This window comes from Triturus cristatus, chromosome 9 (assembly GCF_964204655.1).
Source record: "Triturus cristatus chromosome 9, aTriCri1.1, whole genome shotgun sequence".
In the NCBI taxonomy this organism is placed as follows: domain Eukaryota; kingdom Metazoa; phylum Chordata; class Amphibia; order Caudata; family Salamandridae; genus Triturus; species Triturus cristatus.
In genome coordinates, this window is record NC_140592.1 from 717,004,503 (window position 1) to 717,020,654 (window position 16,152).

At 48.1% G+C, this 16,152-nt stretch overlaps 1 long non-coding RNA gene across 1 annotated transcript in view; it reads left to right on the top strand.

Annotated features, from left to right (window-relative positions):
• LOC146798589 (uncharacterized) overlaps window positions 1-15,890 on the top strand; it is a 35,095-nt gene extending 19,205 nt beyond the window's left edge. Inside the window, exon 2 of the long non-coding RNA XR_014969188.1 lies at window positions 15,182-15,890. This is a non-coding gene — a long non-coding RNA (uncharacterized LOC146798589). The remainder of the gene's footprint in view (window positions 1-15,181) is intronic.
• Window positions 15,891-16,152: the final 262 nt, after the last annotated feature.

Sequence of the window (16,152 nt, forward strand, 5' to 3'; positions counted from 1 at the left end):
GGACGGAGTAAGAAGAGGCCTGACAGGCACGAGAGATGCAGGATAATAAAAAAAAAAAAGAGGACCGCCAGCTGGCCACAGGAGGCGATTGTGACAACATCCACAGACAGCGGGACAGCCAGAGATGGGTCGGGTGAGAAGGGCACAGTGAGGACGGGAACAGAGTAAAGAAGAGGGGGTGAGAGGCACAGGGCACCCTCAGGGACCCAATCACTCACCACGTAGGAGGACCCGCCCTCCCCGCTGCGGGTCTTGGTCTCTGGTATGGAGAAGTGCATGTCCCCCGTCTCGCGCGCCCCGCTCCTCTCCAGGCACGGCACGCGCACCCTCTCCAGGCACGGCACGCGCCGTCTCGCGCCTGCCCCTCCCACACCTTCCCCTCTCCTGGAACGCGCCGGGCACCCTGGTGCAAACAACTTCTCGCCACTAACTTCCGGTCGCCATCATGGATTGGGAAAGGAGCCCTCAAGGCAGAGGTGGCGCGATCCCACTCAAGGCAGAGGTGGCGCAATCCCAGTGGTAGCGGTTTATGAACGTTAACTGCGCAAGAGATAGTGTTCGCAGCGAAGAATCGGTTCTTGAACATACGGATGTGTTATCTTGCAGGCACATTTTGCCTTTCGGATACAGTTTGTAGTGTTGTATCATAACATTGGGAGGCTATACAATATAAATAACAAATACAGCACCCCTGTACGTCAGTGTTTGGCTAGGGAAAACATTATAAATGTGCGTTGCATGGTAGCCATTGTCGAATCAGGCACAATCTCAAGGCCGTATGACTTATCACCGCTTGTACGTTATGCCGCTATGGCCGTGTCCTGACTTTAACATGGCGTCGAGAGAATTTATCCAACCCTAAAGAGCCGATTGAAGTAGATAAACTACTCGTACGCCGCAAATAAGCTAAAGCATGTATAAATAAATATCAAAAGATGGCGCATTTTGGACAAACAAGCGCGAACAATTGCTCTGGAACCTGGCAGAAAACCCCAGCAACAGCACCGGGAGACACCACCGCCTTTCTCCGAGGCAGAGCAGAAATGCCTCGGAGAAAGGCAGCATCCTTTTCGGATTCGGGGCGTGTTTTGCTGTTGTCTCCTCCCTGAGACTTCTCGCAAAAAACACGCCTCCCGATCCGAAAAGAACGGGGCCTAATGTGAATGACTGACCTCTTCTCCAATGGCTGGCCAGCATTCAAGAGGCCAGCCAATGGAGAACAGGGGAGAAGAGGGGCGGGCTCAAGCCCCTCTTCTCCAAGTCATTAAATCTCAGAGCGAGACTGCGCAAGCGCAGCCTTCGCAGCCGAGACCTAAAAAGCGTAAGGAGAGGCAATAAACGGTGTGGGGCAGCGCAGGGGTCGGTAAAGCCGAAATCTGACTGGGAAAATCTGATTGGGAAAATCTGCCACAAACAATAGTGTAGCCCAGGGGAAGGGAAGCATCAACCCTGACACGGCAATTGATAATAGTGGTTCCACTTTTCAGCGTTGCGAAATCAAAGGCAGGAGCATCAAAGGAGGTAGAGCTAAAAGTAACCCTTTGGATCTGAAAGTAAGGATTACCCCTTCCTTGAGGTCTTACTTTAAAGTTCAACCACTGGTGTTGGATGTGGTCAAACAGGGGGAGGCCCTCAGAAATAGTTCCGCAGGGAATTTGGAGTTAAGGCCCTTCTTGGAGAGGATGGAGGCAGCTGGTACCCCCCTCCCTGTTACACTAACTTTACCTGAAAATAGACCTGTAACTCCGGGACCGGCACCAACAACGACTTTAGATAAAAGCAGTATTCTCCCGGGAGGGGAAATCCCAGCCGGCCGAAGTAAGGCGGCTAGTGGCAGCACAGAGGTGGGAAAAACTCCTGAGGGTCATGGAATTGGGGGGTCCTCAGTGGCATCTCTTGAGGCTCATTTCTCAACCCTCTCAGTAGATATTAGAAAGGGCTTTTCTGTTTCGGAGGCAAATCAAGGGGAGATCAGGCTCTTCTGTGAGTCACTCGAGAAGAAAATAGACCTACTTATCTCCAGGACAATGGCTCTGGAAAACTCAGTCGGAGAACTCAGGGACGACTTGGGAGCGGTTAAAGTAGATATAACAACGCTTAAGAGGGAGGAGGTGATGCTCCGGGACAGGCTCGAGATGCTAGAAAATAATTACCGGAGAAATAATCTGCATCTCCTGAACGTTCCGGAAGGGAGGGAGGGGGAAGACCTTAAGTCCTTCATTGTTACTCTTATAAAAGAATCAGTGCAGATTGTAGAATCCAAGGAAGACCTGAAGAAAGATATACAGAGGATTCATAGAGATCCCTTTAAGAAACATCCCAATCAGACAAAGCCGATTCTTATAAACGTTCTCACATTTTCCCTGAAGGAAAAGATCTTTAATTGTGCTTTAAAGCAAAAGTCGCAGAAACCCAGAGACTTTGCCTATGAAATTAATTCTGACCTGGCCCGTGTTACCTTAGACAGACAATGGGAGCTGGGCAGGAAAATGGACGACTTTAAGAAACTTGGCGCGTTGGTTCAACTAAAATTTCCTGCACTCTTGAAAGTCATGCACAATAACAAGATGTATAACTTAAAATCAGTGCAAGAGTCAGATGAGCTTTTGGACAGCCTTGGCAAAGTCACAAAATAGATCAGCTATAGGGTACCCCCCTTGTCATTTGTATTAGGCTTCCTGGGGGTCTCAGGGGTCTTGTGGGAGAGTCTAAATTTACCTGAGACCGTGAGTTGTGATATCAGACACCAGCGAGATAAGAAAGATACACTGGTCTATTAGTTTAATATAAATTGTGGGTTATACTTAGAGAAGCAGACTTGTGGGGAATTGGAGATTGGTTTTTTAGGGTCTCAGTTTCTCGCCTTGATGGAGCATTTGAATATGTAGGGACATAGTAGGTTGCCCCGGTGGGCAGAATCTGGCCTACAAGTCCAGGTAAATGTGGGTAGGGTTCTCCAGAGGGGGCTTAGGGGTAGGGGGTGTGGTATGGGTGAGAGGGGAGCACGGGGTGGAGAGCAGTAGGTTAAAAAACACAAACATTGCTCATTTGCCCTTTAGTTTGGTTTTGTCATGCTTGGTCTGGGATCGATTCTCTTGGAAACTTAGTACACTCAAGGTTTTGGTGTTTAAACCTCCATGAGCACTATCCAGTTTTTATCCTGGAACATTAATGGCCTGCGAGTGAGATCTAGGAGGGACAAAATATTGCTGTACCTAAAAGACTCCCTGGCGCAGATCATTATCCTTCAGGAAACCCATCTCTTAAAAGAGGAGTTGTTTGGAATTTTCAAAAATTTGAAATGGGTGGAACATCTTATCAGTTCTAATCAGAGTGCCAACATCAGGGGTGTAGCTATTTTGATTAAAAAGCAAGTTAACGCTCGTATATTAAATCAGTTGGTAGACCCATGTGGCAGGTGGGCCATCACCAAATTGTCTATTCAAGGTTTCCTGCTGGCGGTAGTGGGCTATTATGGCCCCAACCAAGATGACCCCTCCTCTCTGAAAACTATCTTCTCAAATCGTTTGGAATTTCCAGACCCAATTATCATGGCTGGGGACTTCAATATAGTTTTAAATACTCGGCTAGACAAGTTCCCAAGCAATAGAGTGAATGTACTGTCCAAGTCTTGGACGTATCTCCAAACGATGATGGCTCAGACTGGACTGTGCGACGTTTGGAGAGAAAGGTTGGGTTCCCAATTAGGTGTCTCCTTTTATAACAACAAGTATGGCCAAAAGTCTAGGATTGACTACATTCTGGTCAGGAATGACCTCAGGGGTAAAATCAAGGATATGGGCTATTTGACTCGCTATTTGTCGGACCACACGGCTGTATGGATGGACTTAGTTTTGGTAGAGAAAGTACAATCAAGGGTATGGACGTTTGATCGTTTATTACTTCTTGATGAACTTGAAGTTATGTACTTATCTCATGAAACAGAGTGCTTTTTCAGCACGAACATTGGTTCGGCTGAGATCGCAGTGGTGTGGGATTCTTGGAAGGCCTTTCTGAGAGGTACGGTCACAAGCAGGGTATGGTATAAGAACAGACAATACAGGGAGGACGTGGCGCACACCGGAGTCTGAGATGAAGGCAGTAGAGCTGAGCTTGAACAGGGAGACCGCCCCTGCAAAGCGACAAGAGCATCTGTTGAAATTAGCGACTCTGAAGGATCAGCTAGACACAATTATCCAGATGAGGATCACAAAAAGATGGGAGGCCAGTAAGCTTGCCCATTTTGAATACGGAGAGGAGGCTAGCAAACTCTTGGCATGGAAAGCCAAGTCTGATAGGACACGAAATGTGATAAAACAAATTGTCAGTGAGGATAACACCACCTCGGTATCCACTGATAAAGACATTGGAGAAGCCTTTTTTGCTTTCTTTCAGGAGCTATATGAAGAAGACAATGTGGTGTATAGAACTCGTGCTAGGGAGTGGTTAAGCGGGAGCCCGCTTGCCTCCCTAAACTCCTCCCAGCGAGAAAATCTGTAGTTGGATACATCTCAGCAGGAGGTCAGGAAGGCCTTCTCTGCCAGCAAGGGCGGAAAGGCTGCAGGGCCTGATGGGCTTCCAGCAGAACTGTATAGATCTCTGGGGAAGGTAATAATCCCGACTATGACAGCACTTTTTAATAACATACTATCTGAAGGTGCCAGACCTCCTGCTTCATGTGGAGATGCTACTATCTCATAGATTCTGAAAGCAGGACTGTGGGTCTTATATAGCCATCTCTCTCTTAAACACTGACTATGAGGTCTTCACAAGGATCCTGGCAGACAGGGTGGGAGCAGTGGCGGGCAGACTGTTGCATCCCGATCTGAAGGGTTTTGTGAGAGGCAGGAATCTATTCGATCTTACTTATGATTTTATCGGTGCTATCGACTTGGCTTCCAGCGTCTCATTACCTCTTGCAGCAATGACACTAGATGCCACCAATGCCTTTGATAGGGTCAATTGGATATATCTCTCGGCAGTAATGGAAAAGTTTAATTTTGGGGAGAAATTCTGTCGAGCTATTCAGCTTATATATCGTGATCCCTCGGCTAGACTCCTAGTTAATGGCAAATTGACCAACCCTTTTAAGATCACCAGGGGAACCAGACATGGCTGGCCCCTCTCCCCGCTCCTCTTTGACCTATACAACGAGCCTTTCGCTCAGCGTCTGAGAGATGAGTTGGGTATTGCATCATTCAAGTTTGGAGCGTGGGAGAGGAAGGTAGCCCTGTATGCAGACGACGTTTTGATCCTCTCATCTGACCTGGAGGCGTCCTTTCCTCAGGTCATTAGGTTGGCACAAGATTTTGGTCAGGTTTCCGGCTATGAGGTTAATGCAGGGAAAACAGAAATCATGTTGTGGAACCTGCCAGAGACCCGGCATCAGACCAAGAGTGACATAAGATATTTGGGGGTCAGGATTGTCAAGAATGTAGAAAAGATCTCAGGGACTAACCTTGCAAACGTCTCTAGGGAATTCCAGAAACATATGAAATCTTGGGCCCATCTCCCATTGACCATGTTGGGTAGTATCAATTTGATCAAAAGGGTTATATTACAGAAAATTCCATTTTTCTTTAACACCATTCCTTTACATTTTGAAAAACAGGCGGCTGACAAACTACAGCAAGCAATCAATTCATTTGTATGGGCGTACAAGGCCACAAGGATAGCATGGAAGAAGCTAAGCCGTAGGAGGGAGAAAGGGGGCCTTACACTTCCTGATCTTCAGTACTATGCCTGGGCTTTTTAGTTATCACACTCAAGGATGCTGTTGAAATCCTCAGATCACTCAGGGGATCATGTTCTCCGCTATGCTAAAAGGAATGGGGCTGTCGCTCGAGGGGTTGCTTTTTAAATATGGCGATCACATTTTTTTTCAAGAAGATCAGGCTGAAAGTTCTCCTGGGGATGGCACGAACTTGGGCTAGAATTAAGCAATGCACTGGCCTAAATTACTTTTCAAGTTTAGCTCCTTTGCGGGACTCTCCAGGGGCTCCAGACTGTCTGAAAGACAAATTAGCTACACCACTTAGAATAGCAGGGTTTAAGGTGTGGGGAGGTTTGACTTCCAACGGTTTACTTCTGTCATGGTCACCATTTCATAATAGGCTAGAGGAGGGCATGTCTAGGTTTAAGTATTTACAGCTGCAGAGTTGATCCTAGAATCTTAAAAAACCCATAGGCATAGGGAACACTCTGGAGGAGCAACTAGTATTGAGGCCGGTGGGGAGCAAAGAGTTTCTTTCTTTTACTGGTCCATAGAGGAAGCCATTGATGGAGATTTGAAATTAGCAGAAGAACTGTAGGGAGCTTCTATGCCAGATGAACACTGGGAAGACCTGTGGCAAACTTCTTTTAACACCTTGTTTGTAACTGTAAAACCAGCCTGGCTTAGGAAGAATCACTATTTCGCGACCCACAGGGCCTATTTATCTCCTTCAAGACTGTCTAAAATAGCGAAGTGCCCTCCAGTCAGCTGCAAGAAGTGTGACCTAGTAAATGCCTCAGACATAAATATGTTTAAAGATTGCCTAGTGATTACAGAATATTGGGGGAAAGTAGGGGCAAATGTAGCTGATATCTTGGAATCCCCAGTCCAAATTCCTCTCGCCCTGATCATCTTTGGCATAGCCAGCAAAGTTACAGGCCCTGCCAGGGGGTTCCTATTCTATGCAATTCTGCTGGCTAAGACAGAAATCTGCAGGAGATGGATAGAGGCTACACCCCCTACACATTCAGGGTAGAAAGAGGGGCGCTGAGCAGGTGTTACAGAATGGGATTCAGTTCTGCTGATCTTGCGAGCCAAAATGTATGAGAGGCCCCCGTAGAGAGTAAGTGACTTATCCCCATACACAGAGGCCTTGTATAGATATGGCTCAGTTAATGTCCAAGTGTGAAGGGCAGGGAGAAGTGAGGCCTGACCTATGCATTGGTTCCTACCATGGAGAACAGTAGAGTCACACATTGTATGGACTAATTGTAAACAAGATGTCTCATAGGTCGATAATATCCTATATTAAGAACTGCCATTGGGGCGCTAGAGGGCACACAGCAAGATGGCCGCACGCTAGTGTAGCTCTGCCCGGCTGAGCTAACATCCGATCATTATCCACCACCAAATCGTGCCATCTGCGTCCCTCTTGCACGGGGACTGCGTGCTAACACCCTCCTGCCTTAGTGGGGAAACTTTGGTGCTGTGGGGCGGTCCCGCTGAGCTGAAGTTCCCGGCTGAAGTGTGTGTGCACGAGGACAAGATGGCACCTGCTGTGCGGCCCTGAGTGAGCACCGGCAGTACTGGCTGTGGGCGAGTGCCAATTCCTGACATCTGGACGATCGCAGGCACTGTGGGGTAGTCGACGCTGGAGCGGAGTGCCACTAGCAGCGCCAACCGAGGGAGAAGTTGCCGCCTGAGCGCTGTGTGCCAGACTGGTGTTCTGTGGCGTGAGGAGAGGCAGTGGAGGCCTGCACTGGACTTCCTATCCCGTCGCCGATCGAGACCTCCGGGTGCCGACCGCGGTGAGTGGGGCTTGGCCTGACCGGGCTCGCGGCTACGGAGGTGGGTGTGGGCCCAGGGGAGGAGGTCCGGCTCTGCAAGCTGTGGTGAGCGCTTGGAGGGGAGAGAGGGACGGGCACGAGGAGCACTGGAGACCTGTATGCGGCAGCCTGATTGAGCCTGGGGGCATCACCTTCTGATGCCACATTCTCCCCATTATACTGTAGCTTGGTAGTGTCGGAGAACTGTGACCCAGTTCCGGCCATAGTGGCGAAGTGACCGTGGCTACTAGACTTGTGAGAGTGATGGCGGTGGTGACGTGGGGCCTGGTGGATGTTACTCTGCGGCAGCGGTGCTCTGAGCCGTTACACACATGCATTTGCACTGATTGGAATATAGCTGCGCCCACAACCGGGAACCCGCCTGCCAGCCCTGGAACACTAGCGAGCATATTGGTGTGGGTCCCTCACTGGTGTTATTGCTCCTGGGGGGCCACCCGCTGTTTGAGATTGTTTGGCTCTCCTCTGCACTGGCCACACACTGGGACGGTACATGTCAGACTCCTTATGTCCTGCTCCAGCCCTGACGCTTGACTGCCGTGAAGTGGTGTATCGCTGTACCTGGCCGATCGGACACTTTTTTTGCCGTTGGGGAACGTGTGGCCTAGTGAGATCTCTTCCCCCTTCAGCTCTTGTTAAACGCAGAACTGGGTGCGGCCCTGCTGGGGGCCTGCGTGGAAACTACTGCCCATACCTGGGACCTGATTTTGTGTGAGTGCCTATTTACTCTAGCTTGCAGGTTCAGTTTTTGGGAGTCCATTTGCAGCACGAGTAGGCACTTCACCTTACTGTTTGGGCGGCTTGCACTATAGTGATTGGAAAATGGGGAGAACGGACAAATCGCAGCCGCGTCTGACCTTTGAGGCGCGAAAATCCACGAAGACAACACAAAAAGCAGCTTCTGACTCTGAAGCGGATGCCCTTGGCGACACACCCCCCACGCTCGAGGCCACATTGCTAGCCATGCAGTGAAGTCTGCAATCTATTGAGGGCACCATGGCAGCGGTAAACCACCGCCTGGACCATATGTCTGCTCAGCTAAAGAAACAGAACACATGCATGGGTGAGGTGGAGCAAAGGGTGTCAGCAGCTGAGGACCGTCTGAGTGACGTTGCGGGCAAAACACTGAACATGGAAAAGGTCCTGGCCCTCATTCAGGCCAAGAATGAGGACTTGGAAGCGCGGTCCCGGCGCAATAATATACGCCTTACGGGGCTGTTGGAATCCACCAACTTTGGTAAAATGGAGACCTTTATAGAGAATCTCATAAAAGGTATCTTTGGCACAGAGCAGCTGTCCACCATGTTCATCATGGAGCATGCACATCGCTCCCTTGCAGCATGCCCGGTCCCAGGGGCTCCCCTCCGCTCAATTATAGTCAGGGCGCTGAACTACAGGAATCGTGATGCCATACTAAGGATGGCCAGAGATAAAGGTTCTATTGTCCACCAAGGTAACGCTCTGGCCTTCTTCTCTGACTTTACAGTTGCTGTGCAAGCTGCTCGCAGAGAATTTGGTAACGTGAAGAAATTTCTGCAATTGGAGGGAGTCCCGTATGCAATGCTCTACCCTGCTAGGCTGTGGATTGGCCCTGAAGGTGACTCCAAAATCTTTTCCAATCCCAAGGTGGCCCTTGAACACGCAAAGCAACTGAAGCAGAACCGGAGGGAGCCCAGTGCGGTTCGCAGCGATGAAGAACATTAGTAGAAGTCAGTAGTCCTTGGCTGGGACTATAGTTTATATGTTTCTTCTCTCACAATGGTACTCAATGTAATACGGGTAAAGTCCTCTAACTGTGCCTCTCACAGAGGTTATACTGTATAACGACTGGCACACTGGGGCACCTTCTATTGACACTGGGGCACAGTCCCTAACTCTGCTCAGCCGCCTCCTTCAAGTCGGGAGGTTAGTAGCGCTCTGACAACCCCCCTATAATGGGTGTTCCCCACAAATATGTTTTTTGTTTCCTTTGTTCGGGGCAAGTTGTTTCACACTGGGATGGCTTTAGCATGTTGGGGAAGCTGAAGTGGGTGGGGGAGCAGGGGGTCTGGGTGTGGCATTAGCACTAATTATTTCTATGACACGGGCTATTGAGATGCATCACAAACAAGTAAAAGCTGGATTGCAGGGCACATTAGTTGTTTTCTCTTTCAGGGAGTGTATTATGGTACAAGTGATATGGGCAGTAGGGTGAAGTGCTTGACCTGGAATGTGCGGGGTCTGAATACCCCCCAAAAAATGCGGGCAGTGTTGGTATACTTGGATAGGATGGACGTGCAGGTTGCACGATAGGATGGACGTGCAGGTTGCACTCCTTCAGTAAACACATCTTACTCAATCATCTGAATGCAGTGTTGGGGCTAGGTGCGCTGGGGTGCGTATTGCGTCTTCTTACTCTACCTACTCACGGGGTGTTATGATTCTGGTTAAGAAAGGAGTCCCATTTACGGTGCTGCGGACTGAAACAGATGAGCAGGGACGGGTGGCGATACTCTATGGCCAAATGGGTAACAAGAGTGTGTTATTGGTGAATATATACGGTCCGAATGTGGACGATCCCTCTTTTTTCTCGGATGTATGGCGCCGGATATCTGGGTTTCCCTCAGCCGAGATTATTTGGGGGGGGGGGGCGACTTTGATGTATGCTTGGATGGAGAGCTTGATCGTTTGGGCAGCAGTATTACCAGGCATCGGAGATGTTACTAGGGGTTATGGAAGCTGGTGATTTACACGATATGTGGTGCGTTCAGCATCCAGGCAAGCGGGGAAGCACCTTCATATCTTCTGTCCACGGGAAATGGTCCCGCTTAGATTACTGGATTGTATCTGCCACTGTGTGTACCTGGACACTGGCGGTTGGTCACATGGCGAGAATGCTATCTGACCATTCCCCTGTTCTACTTGAATTGCAGGTTTCAACATGTGAGCGACCACCCTTCACGTGGTGACTGCAGCCATCTTCCCTAGCTGACAAGATGAGAGTTCATTTGGAGATCATTACACAATACACTTTTTTACATTATGGCAGGCTTCGATGATGAAAGGGACAAACTATTTAATGACATTTTCTGTGAACAAGGCATTCAGTCCACCAAAAAGCCTGTAACTGAGGTTAAACCTCAAGGTTTGAAACAACTGTTTGTCTAATTGGAGAGACTCCGCAAATCTGAACTCTCCAGGTGGTGGGATCTCACCACCCTTAAGAAAAACACTGAGATAAAACAGGTACCAAGAGGCTTAAGAGTTATCATATTTCCAACATTTGAGGATCTTGATCCAGATCTCCTTCTAGAGTGGGAGAATCTGATATCCTCATCATCCTTTGGCATGATGGATTTACTAATCCGACATGCAGAAAGAAAGAGGGCGAAACTATTAGAGGAAATAGAACAGATTGAGGAGGAAATCAAGAAATTGAATCTAGTTGAGGCAACAGATAAAAACTTTAAAATATTGAAAGAGGCACTGAATGCACACCAAACATATATTCGAGATAAAAAAAATACGCAAATTGAAGAGGGATGAGAACGACTATAAAAATGGTCGTATCTTCACATTTGCGAAGAAATTTGATGAGGACAGGCCTAGAGCTGGTATTAAAGATTTGGATGTTAAGAGATCTGATACCCACATAACAATAAGCGAGTCCGATCTCTCTAGTACTGCCAGTGACATCAGTGATGTAAGAAGTGAGACAGCATCTACATCACTGTGTAATGTAAACACTGCTCCAGGAACATCTTCTTTTTTATCAGAACTAGAGAGATACAGGAAGGGAACCAGGTTGGGGTTCAACAACCTAAAACAAGTACGAAGAAGAGAACCAGGTGAGGGGGGCTCAAAAACAGACTTAGAAAACAGCAAAAGAATTACAAGATCGGCATCACGCATACAGAGGAATTGAGTGGTGATAACAGACTCTCCATGATCACCAGTGAATCGTTTGTTAATAGTTCTATAACCAACATTGAAGAGGACGTGTCGATCATTAATTTGTCTAAATTAACATTGGATAATGCTGAGACAATTGTGTTGGGCTGTTTTCGTTTTTGGATTTTGATTCAGCTATCGAATAAAAGAATATTTTTCATCAAAAACAACATGGACCTTTCATCTCATACTGTCTGAACAGAAGATTTCCACAGATGATCTTTGGATATATATACATATCTGTTTCTTTTTCTGAATAACGCATGTGTTTATTATTGGTTATTCAGTTGGACCTTTTATACACTGTTTATGGTTGTGCTGTAATAGCTCTATCTTGCATGTTACATAGGCAGACTTCACATCTGCCTTATAGGCACTTTCGGGTAGTGAGTGCCTGTAGCTAGTTAAGCACCCAAGTTTACTATGATTATACAATCCACTGTTTGACGCCATTGACTTATTTGCATATACTTGTGTGTATTTTGATGTGCAGGTCTTTTCCTTCTTAGGAACACCACTACCCTCCCTCATTTATCTTCCCTAGCTGACCCTGTGTTCAAACAAACTATTGGGGAGGCGATCCGAACTTTCTTTAGGGAAAACAGTGGCTCAGTAGAGAGTGCGGGAGTCCTCTGGGAAGCATTTAAAATAACGATAAGGGGCACATGTATAGGAGCACAGGCTGGAGTGTTGCGAGATATTAGGCGTAGAATAAGTAGGCTTGCTGCAGAAATATCTCAGTTGGAGCGTGAGTATGATCACTCTCCCTCCTCCAGCACGCTGGCAGCAATACGAGATCTTGTTACGGAGCACAACAGTACCGTGGATCAAGAATTGTTGCACAGATCGAGACGTTGCATAGCTTGTTATTATGGGGAAGGGGGTCGCCCTGGCAGATCTCTGGCCCAGAAACTTTCGGCGCCGCGAAGTGAGGCTTCTTTACTGAGATGCTGAAATCAGCGATGTTATTGTGAAATACTATACAACTCTGTATTGTGCCTCCAACAGAGATACACAATTATCTTGATGATGTTGCGCTGGGGTGGTTGTCCCAAGGGCATAGGGAATACATCACCCAGCCCTTTGACGTTGAAGACGTAAAATTAGCCATAATGTCTCTTCCCACGTGTAAGGCTGCTGGGCTTGACGGACTCCCAAGTGAGTTTTATAAAGCTTACGTAGATGAGTTGGCCCCATGGCTGCTGGAGATGTATGCAGAAGCTTACGATAAAGGACATCTCCCGCGTACTCTCAAAGAGGCATTGCTGGTGACACTCTTGAAGCCTGATAAATCTGCTAATCACTGCAAATCATATCGTCCTCTTTCTATAATTAATATAGACGCCAAGATACTGGCAAAAATGATAGCTACTAGGATGCAGCCACTTATTCCTCTTCTGGTGCTGCCGTATCAATCGGGTTTTGTGTCAGCCAGGTTCACTGCGCACAATTTGCGTACGCTATTTTCCACACCTCATTACTTTGACGCCGGCTTCCAGGCAGTTGCTGCGTTACTGGACCCAGCAAAGGCATTTGATTCTATTAAGTGGGACTAAATGTTTACCGTTTTTACAAGGATGGGACTCCCCCCGTTCTTTCTACAATGGATACGGGTGCTGTATACGGAACCGCTGGCACGGGTGCGAGTCAATGGGTGGATCTCCTCCTCCTTCCCCATAGAGCGTGGAACGCGTCAGGGATGCCCCCTGTCACCAATGCTCTTTGCGCTGGAGCCGTTGGATTGTAAGCTCCGGCAGTGTCATTAAGCGGCTGTCCTGCGTTGTCGTCAGCGGCCATTGGTGGTTTCCCTTTACGCAGACATTATGCTGTTGTACATCAGGGAGCCTGCCACCTACCTCCCGGCATTGCTTCGGGAATACGTTAAATGTGAGAGGTCTTCGGTCTGGGAATAAATTGCATGAAATCTAATATGTTTCCGCTCACTGCTGGAACCCTAGAAGTGGAGACTGAGTTCCCACTGGCGTGGACTCAGGATCCCCTGAAGTACCTAGGGATATGGTTGCACAGGGATCTGGAGATCACTGAGAATTATGGTCAGACGCTAACGCGGATTACTGAGCAGACGGAGCGGTGGATGCATTTGCCTCTCTCGTTGGTGGATCGCATCGCAGTTATTAAAATGACTATTTTACCCAAACTGCTCTATCTTTTTGTTAATATCCCTATCAGACTAAATATTACATTGTTCCGTGCTCTCCAATCTGCATTACTAACTTTTGTATGGGGTGGTAAGAAACCCAGATGCAGTTGGGATGTTTTGGTGCAGCCCTTTGACCGTTGCGGCTTCGAGACTCCGGATTTACGGGTTTATTATCTTTGCGCACAAGCGCAGTTTGCGCATTATTGGCACTTCCCACGGCGGTTTCAACCTCATACTGCAATAGAGGCGGATGCTGTACTCCCTTTACCTCTCTCGGTCGCCACTCTCTCTGGGGGCAAGGGTGACCCTAGAACAGAAATAAACTGTGCTCTTTGTACGACATGGGCCTGGAGGGCCCTAGCCAAGAGGTCTCAACTTCCCTATCTATATGCCCCGTTGCTAACTATCGCAGCGCATCCGGACATTTCGGCTGCACGGGAGAAGCTTGCGCTGCGAGAGCTGGCTGCGTTGGGAATCACTACTATGGGAGATTTATATATAAAGAGGCAGTTTCGTACCCAGCAAAGTGTACAGGGAGATCGACGTGGCAGCTTTATGCTCAGGTTCATATTCGTCTGGGTGCGGCAAGCAGTTGGAGATATATACCCGGCCTTTCCGGCTGAGCCCAGGACAATGCGAGCGCTGCAGGCGGTGCCGACTGTAGCCGCGACGAGGGGCCTAATTACTAGACTACATAAGGCCTCTCAGAGGGAAAATGAGCCCACGGATCACCCTTCATTCCTGGAGTGGAATACGGTACTGGGTACTGCACTCACGATCGAGCAGTTACAAGCCTGCTGCGTTCTAACCCGGCGCCTCACATCAAACTGCAATCTCCGTATGATTCACTTTAAGTTTCTGCGCCAATTGTACTATACCCCTTTGCAGTCGTGTAAGGTTGGATTGCGTGAAAGTGCTGCATGTGTACGGTACGGGCAAGCTGATGCTGACTTTCTCCATTTGGCATGGGCATGTGCTGGCGTGTATGCGTTCTGGACTAAGGTGGTGAAGGTGTTAACAGATGTTATTATGGAGCCTGTGCATTGCGTTCCGGAGGTGTGCCTCCTAGGCAGAGTTGGGAGCCTTAAGCCGTGCAACCGGCGCTTGGTCGCAGTCTCAACTTTGCTGGCAAAAGAGCTGTGGCATTGAATTGGGGTGCTAAATCTGTTCCCACTGTTAAGAAATGGATGCATGATATACTCTATTGTAGGGATCAGTTGGAAGCTCATGCTGAGGAAATACCTGAGGCTTCCCGACCTAAAGATTTTTGGGCCCCATTGACTGTTTATGTGCTAAACCACCCTGATCAGTGATGCCATGTTTACTTGCAAGTTGCTCTGTGCTTCGCGCTTGACGGAACCAGGACTGCTACTGCCACGGTCTTATTTATTATTGCTTATTGTGTGCCACCATACTCTCTTTATGCTGCACATGTCCTTGTATTGATGGATGCTATCTCATTGCCATGCCGGGTTGGGGGTGGAGGGGGCAACAAAAACATTAACATTAATTGTCTTCTCTTCCACCACCCAGCCATGTCGAGGGAGCAGATTGAGTCTGTGGTGAAGACAGTGGAGATGCTGTTGGCCGAGGTGGATCAGCTGAAAAACCGTTGCAGGCGGCAGAACGAGGATGTCAAGCTGATCATTGAGGAGCTGCAGAGGGAGAACCGTGACCTGTCCCAGAAGTACCAGCAGTCCGAACATGATATGACCGAGATGAAGAAGTCTATAAATGAGTTGATGGACATCAAGCTGGCCTTTGAGGCCCGGGAGAGACAGGTGCGGAAGCTTAGCAAGCAACTCTAGCTGGCTGTAGCCCGAGGAAGAGGGGCACTTTTCTCCAGAGAAGGCCTTTATGCTGGTTCTTCATGACATGAGTCCACCACCTGAACCTCCATCTGATGACATCTGCAGGCCAACAGACAGACTAGGGCCACAAACGTTAAGCTTAGAAGTGTTCCTATTAATTTTGGGTAGGCAGAAACTATCATGACTGTAAACTACCGTATACATGGAGCAGAAATGTGGAAAGTTTGGATTTGCCAGAGAATCTCAAAGTACATGACAGGCAACTGGTAAAGAGAGGTGCTACAACTGGAAAATCCACTCTCATACATGAAATACCCAAGGGGGTACAATTGTAGCAGGGGGTTAATTTACTTTTAATGACAATGGCCCTTGCTTATTGAGCAGTTTGCTTAAGTATGTAGTTATTAAATATAAAAAAATGTTTGTTTTCATAAGAAAGCGGTGACTTTTCTTTTATTGGGACATGGGGGAGTTGGATGAATGCAGATTGACTCCACAATTTCACAAAATGGTGATTTATCTACCTGATAAGATTGTGCCTCAGATTACAAAGATCTAACAGTATTGAAAGCACAGCATCAGGGCTGGACTGGGAACCAAAAGCAGCCCTTTGTCAGACTAGCTCTCACACTGTATGTAGCAAGCGCAGCGAGTGAGCCTGACCAGTGCAAGGGGAACTTGGGCGGGTTCTCC